The sequence below is a fragment of the Xenopus laevis genome, chromosome 6S (assembly GCF_017654675.1).
Source record: "Xenopus laevis strain J_2021 chromosome 6S, Xenopus_laevis_v10.1, whole genome shotgun sequence".
NCBI classification, from domain to species: Eukaryota; Metazoa; Chordata; class Amphibia; order Anura; family Pipidae; genus Xenopus; species Xenopus laevis.
The window spans coordinates 52,776,998-52,784,428 of record NC_054382.1 but is presented as its reverse complement, the minus strand read 5'-3'; positions in this window follow the sequence as shown (position 1 = coordinate 52,784,428).

The window sequence follows — 7,431 nt, the reverse complement described above, 5'->3', positions numbered from 1 at the left end:
TGCAGTGTGAAAAGTGCTAAAACCTATTTTTTCTCTATGCTGGAAAAAAAATGTTGGGTTAGCAGGGGTATATTGCTCTCAGCAAACAACATTTCCACACATTGCCAGTTTCTTATTTGCACTCTGGAGGGATAGTTGCATTTACTATATTGCATAAGTAATGGAAAATTAGAGAGGGGGGATTTTAGCCAACCTGATTTGGAGAATCTATGGCTTGAGCAACTGGGAGAAAAGATGGTACAATTTGGTCTATATGGTACAATTTGTTTCTATAAAGAGCAGATGAAACATTGTGGACAGAAGATTCCAATGTAGGGCACTGTATATGCATCAAATACAATTTCGCCTTCCCATTGACTCTAATGCATTTGGTAAAATTTCGCAATATATTTTAATGCAAAGTGAAACAATGCAAGTTCATCACTTACTGATTATTAACACAGAAATCTGTTTTACTAGAACATGTAAATCAGAACCATGAACAAATACAAACAATATCAGTAAAGAACAAAGTAATACAGTTAGTAACCATTTATTAACCCCTGTGATGCACCACATATACGTAATTGACAGTTCAGGCCTGTTTGTTGTGTACACCTTAAATTGGTGCACACTTAACTGTAACCCTGGTGTTGCATCCATGAATTCTAGTACATTTGTAATCCATTCAGTGTATCGATATGGTATTTGCAGAGAGTGCAGTGTCCAGTAGTTAGTCCGTTTGGATAGAACTGGGCCAGTAACTAATCCGGGGTGACTGATCCTAACGGGTGCTGGAACCTGGGATCTAACCTACCCTGATCAGAGAAGGGGACTGACTAACGAACCTTCTGGTTCTTTTGGAAAAATTCCCTGAGTCCCTAACTGGGCCCTAGATCTGCAATAGCTACAGTGAAGGCCTATTGGAACCGGAACCCAAGGGGCCTAAATGAAGAGTGAAGCCCTTCCCTGACTGACACACTAAGTGGAATCTGCAGTTGATGCAGCTTTCCCTGCACTTAATCAACTATACCTCCCAGGGGATCTCTGTTGCACTTTATCAACTATACCTCCCAGGGGATCTCTGTTGCCCTGATTCTGCCAGATCTGTTTCTGCTCTCTCCTTGCCTTCCTGTCTTGTCTTTCTCTTTCCCAACATTCCTCACACAGTCACATGCTGTTTCCGGATTGCCTAACACTGCCATCTGCAGGCTGGAGATGACATTTGCATCATCCTCATTTGTCTGTCTGTTACAATACATACATAGTACATTGCATTCTGGCACTCTGTGTGTTTTGGCAAATGCGTAGAAGAATCACTGGCACACAGGAATTCAGTTAGCAGGGCAAGCCCTTGCAATTTTATTAATGCAGTGCAATGTTTCGGGGGACGCCCCTTTGTCAAGCATAGTGTAGACGTAGTGCAGGCATCATTTATACAGTGTTCAATTAGCATACAATTTACAACCTTGTAATAAAAAAATGTAAAATTTCATATAAATCATTGCGTGCAGACATATAATACATAATTTTCAGACACAAGTCCCAGTGGCTCCTTGTTCACAGATCCATTGTAGTGAATTAGTGCAGGGTGAAAAAAAGGTATTTTGACTGTAAACCACAGTAACCTTAAACAGAATAAAAACCACAGAAATGGCAACAACTTTAATAAAAATAAAAAAAGTATCAATCACTTGTAGATAAGGAAAATAAACATTACCTGTCCATGGAGGGTAATCAAACAAAACTTGTTATCTGAAAGGAAGAGGAGTTAAGATTAGCAATTGCTTAAAAAAGATACATTTTATAATAGGGAGCTAGAAGCATAGTAAAAATTGGCCAATACTTTTAAGGCCTAAATAATTATAGAAAACAGGACATATTAAATTCCTCGTTAAGGGCTCTTACTCACTGGCGTTCTGACCTGCGCTCCCCTGCGTTCCGTTTTTTGGCGTTCAGCCGCAGGGGAGCGCAGGAATAGACGCATGTCATTATTTCAAATGGGGCTGTACTCACTCAGGTGCGTGTAGGCGCCGAACGCAGGTTGAGACGCAACATGCTGCATTTTTCCTGCGTTCGGCGCCTACACTCGCCTGAGTGAGTACAGCCCCATTTGAAATAATGACATGCGTCTATTCCTGCGCTCCCCTGTGGCTGAACGCCAAAAAACGGAACGCAGGGGAGCGCAGGTCAGAACGCCAGTGAGTAAGAGCCCTAAGGCCCCTAGGGGACCTGGTTTGTAACTGCCAAATTCAATAGCATTCTATTAGGCTTAATGGTGTCTGGAATCAATTAGCTGATGGAAGGCCGCTCTTACAGTACCCCACGAGGTGTATCCTCAATATGCACAGAGGAGAAACTTGTAGGGGAAGGTATGAGAGCCGAAATAATGATGACAAATGCAGGACAACTCTCTCACCGTAGAGAAGAAGTAGAATGGTCAGGCAGGCCGAGTCAGGGATGGTGGAGATAAGCGTAGTCGGGGACAGGCAAGGTCAAAACCAGAATGTAGCAGAGTTCCAGGCGTCACAGCAGGAGGGAGGTTCAATAGACGTGGTCAGGGAAGTTCCGGAGTCAAACACAATCAGGATTTCCAAAAGTTTTAAGTATTAGCCAAGACGATGTCTGAGCAAAGTCCTGACCTTGAAAGTAGGTTTAAATAAGCCTCAGCGTCCAATGGCGACACGTCACGACGCCTGCGTCATGCCGCTTGCATCAGCGTCAACATCATGTTGCCGAATGCGGACGCGTTTCATCACGCCGTTGCATCACGCCGCTACGTTGAATCTGGACACGCTACGTCGCGAAGTGGGTTCTGTCGTCCGCGCCGCAGAGTAGCGCCAGAACCCTTGGGATCCTGACACATTCCCTCTGTGAGAGAACCCTTTTCAAATCCTGCCCCTGTTTAATTGGTATTCTTTCTAGAATCTGCCAACGGAGTTGCGCAACCATATGATTGTGTGTAAAAAAATGTTTAGCTACCAAGGTTTCACATTTTGTTTTCACAGATTCTTTCTCTTTTTCATTTTTTGCAACTTTCAACTGTACTGGATTCAGGGACACTGTCGGTGGTTGGTAATTCCTTATTGCCAACTTGTGTTCATACAACCTAGTTTTAATAGGTCTGGTTGTTTGGCCCACATAGGCCAAACTGCATGGCATTTTAAACAATAAATTACATTACTAGTGTCACAAGTGAAAAAACCTTTAATAGGATATCTGGAGCCCTGCAATGTGTGTGTAATAATAATACCGTTGCAGTGCCCGCAGTTCCTGCATGGAAAGGTACCATGTGATCTACTAAGAACCGCACTCCCCTCCGCTCCGTCCACGCCTATAAGAAAAAAGTGAGGGATTCTGGAACAACTGTCCGTGCTTAGGGTCAGTACTCAACATCCCCCAATACTTTAAGATGATCTTCTTGTAGGCCAGGGAGTTCGAATCAAAGGAGGAGATAAAAGGTGTTCGTAAAGACTTGTTAGATTTGAAACCACTTTTTTTCAACAACTGCTGCCTTGGAATAGATCTAACCTCCTGCCTGTGACCCTCTAGGCTACTCGCATTGTATCCTTTAGACAAAAATTTGTCTACCATCTGCGCAGAGGCCTCCTCGTATAGGTAATCAGTAGATGCTATGCGTCTGACCCACAACAATTGACTACGGGGCAATCCCTTAAACAAGCCCGGTGGTTGGTAGGAGGTGGGTCGCAAAAGGTTATTCCTGTCGGTAGGTTTGGTATAAACAGAGGTCATGAGTTCATGTCCTGTATAAGTGACATTTACATCTAAAAAATTTATTTTCCGTACAACTGGGCTCAAGCGTAAATTTAATAGTATGGTGTACATTGTTCAAATAAACCAATAATTCATTTAACTTCTCTAGTGTGCTAGACCATAGGAAAAAGGTATCATCCATGTATCTCATATACCCATGAATATTATTACAAAATTCTGTATTAGAAAAAATACAAGTATTTTCAAAATTGTCAATGTAAATATTGGCATATGCCGGTGCCATGTTGGCACCAATGGTGCAACCCTGTTACTGTAAATAAAACTGATCCTTAAAGTGAAAATAATTTTTGAGTAAAACATTTTCAAGCAGATTACACACAAAATTAATAGTATGATTAGGTAACAACCCTTGAGCCAGATATGTCCGAATTCATTCAACTCCCTCCTCGTGAGGGATAGAGGTGAATAAATCGTTAAAATTTTTTTACTATGCTTCTAGCTCCCTATTATACAATGTATCTTTTTTTAGCAATTGCTAATCTTAACTCCTCTTCCTTTCAGATAACAAGTTATATTTGATTACCCTCCAGGGACATGTTTATGTTTCTTTTCCTTATCTGGCAGGGTTTCTTATCTACAAGTGGTTGATACTTTTTTTTATTTTTATTAAAGTTGTTGCCATTTCTGTGGTTTTTATTCTGTTTTTAGGTTACTGTGGTTTACAGTCAAAATACCTTTTTTTCACACTGCACTAATTCACTACAATGGATCTGTGAACAAGGAGCCACTGGGACTTGTGTCTGAAAATGATGTATTACATTTTTATAATACAAGGTTGTTAATTGTATGCTAATTGAACACTGTTTAAATGATGCCTGCTCTATGTCCACACTATGCTTGACAAAGGGGCGTGCCCCGAAACGTTGCACTGCATTAATAAAATTGCAAGGGCTGGCCCTGCTAACTGAATTCCTGTGTGCCGGTGATTCTTCTACGTACCTTGGTTGGGAGGTTGCCGATTCCCCTACCACCGAGCACCAGGACACGCTTCTTGGGTTTTGTGAGATGTGTGGTTTCTCCAATTGGCTTGTGTTTTGGCAAATGCCAGAGGGGCTGCTGTAACATGTTATAAGCACTATTTATTGGACCTGAGAGGAACTCTTTGGGCCTCTGTATGCTTGCAATGACAGGGCATGTTTTCACTCTCAGAAGGCACCTGGGTGCAGCAGTAAGGAGCTGGTGGACAACTGCATAACTGGCAAGAGACAGAGATCCATTTGCTGACTTATTATTGTAGCCTTGCCATGGCTTCCCCTCTGCACTCTAGTTCCCAATACCTTGCTTCTTTGCAGCTTTGATAACCTAAACATAGAAACAAACCTTTCAGTTTATCCTAAATTGTGTTAAATTCAAGCTTGGCACATGCTGTAGTAAAAAAAACAATAATATATTGGTGTTGCATGTGAGTGCATTTTTTCTTAGCATACTCCCAGTTATCCATTACTGTGTTGTCCAAAAATATCTAAGAATAATATTACCTGTACTATGTATTATTTGCTTTATACCCCTCCTTATACTAGTAATCAGTTGTTTTTGTATCATTTGTACTCCTGCTTATCAAGAAACTCCCATATTTGCATAATGTCTGCTTGCAATTTTACAGCTACCTACATCTACAGTACAGCTCTGTTGGACTAAACTATAGCATTCTCAGCAGTCAGCAGTCTCATAGCCAGCAGTCAGCCATAAATATTGCCCCCAAAACTGTACCTGTGCCAGCAGCCAGTCAGCCATAAATATTGCCCCCAAATCTGTACCTGTGCCAGCAGTCAGCCATAAATATTGCCCCCAAATCTGTACCTGTGCCAGCAGCCAGCCATAAATATTGCCCCCGAATCTGTACCAGTGCCAGCAGTGTTGTGTATTCCAAATTCATACAAATAGTGGAAGATAAACCAAATTATCTTAGAATTTTATATTTTATGCAGGTATGTACATCCAACAAAATAAACTAGCAGAGAGTGCTTATATGCATCAGTTACATTTTAGAAGTACTATGGGTTTGCAGCAGATATAAAAGATATAATCCAGATATTGCTAACTAAATAAGGCAAAGTCGTTGAAAATGTTCTTCCACAATTTTACATCACCCCACCCAAAATACAACAAATAACTGTAGAAACTATAATAAGCCCAACAGGGAACATAAAAACTAGAATCCAAAACATATACGTACATCTCAAAAATATGACCCCAGACCCAGGGTCAAACTAAAGTGTGAAAGTAATGTTCACTTAGATCCCGATGATTGGGAAAAATTAGAAGACAGCCTCTATCTTCCTCTAATCAGTACAAGAGACAGGCTCATTCAATATAAAAATTATACATCAAACATACTTGACACCAAAAAAGCTACAATTTATGGGCCGTCTAGAGCATTCCAGATGTCCCCGCTGCAATTCACCAGATGCAAATTTCATACACCTCATATGGTATTGTCCAGTTATACAGAAATTTTGGAAAAACGTAATGCAGTTTTTAGCTGACTAATTTACTCTACCACAAGTATTGAACCCAGCTACCTGTCTACTGGGTGTGACAGATGCTCTGGTACCCAGAATCCACTCAAGATTATTGATGAGAGCGATTTTGTTTTATGCCAGGAAACAGTAGCCCTACACAGGATGGGACCAACACCTCCTACGCTTAAAAAATTGATTAATCTTATTAATTCCCCGCTGGAACTTTATAAGTTAACGTATATTGCCAGAGGCTGTCCAAAGAAATTGGATAAAATATGGTCTCCTTGGTTGGATTCACCCGCAACAACGGCTAAATAAGTCTACTGAGAAATGTTCTTTATATCCTTTCATGTCTACCTTCTTCTTCCTTGCTTCTTTACTTCCTTCCTTCTTGTTGTTAATGAAAACTCAATAAAAAGTTATTATTAAAAAAAAAATTTCTTCCACAAAGCAATCTCTGTATCTTCAAGTGCTTCTTTAGGGTACTGCCCCTTTAAACAGGATATTCACTCCAAATCCTCTTCAGGAGTTTTACAGAGTTCTCTTTAGGCGAGTCCAGCACATTCAGACATACAGATGCTTAGATGAAAATCCCCTGCTGATGCTGGTTTCTCCAATCTGGATTTCTTTCTCACGCTCTGTCACTCCAGGCACAGTATCTGGCTTCCCTGTGCCAGCCCGACCGAATGTCTGCTTTTGGTGGAGCCTGTGCCCATCGGCAGCTCTCTGATCTATCTCTCTGTCCACCATGTGGTTCTTTGCCAGGCTTTTCTCTTCTGCCAGGATCTGTGACTTCCTCTTCCTGCCAGCCACTCGCTAGCTGCTGTGCTACTTCCTGCTGCACTGAGATCGCTGAACAGCTAGTTGCTAGGTAACAGCTTACAGCACACAGCTTACAGCAAACAGGACATGTGCCTGATCTCTTTGTCTTATTTCTTACAGGGATAAGTGCATTGCTCAACTTACTGTCTGATTCAGAAGCAGTAAGGGTCAGTCCACACAAGCAGATTCGGGGAGATTTAGTAGCCTGGCAACTAATCGCCTCTTCTTCTTAGCGACAATCTCCCCAAACTGCCTTAGCGTGTCTTCCCGTCCGCAACTTTGTTGAGGCAACTTCGGAAAACGAAGTGCCACGTGTGCTTTAGCGCAGGCAACTTTTCATTATAGTTGATGGGAAAACACGCTAAGGCAGTTC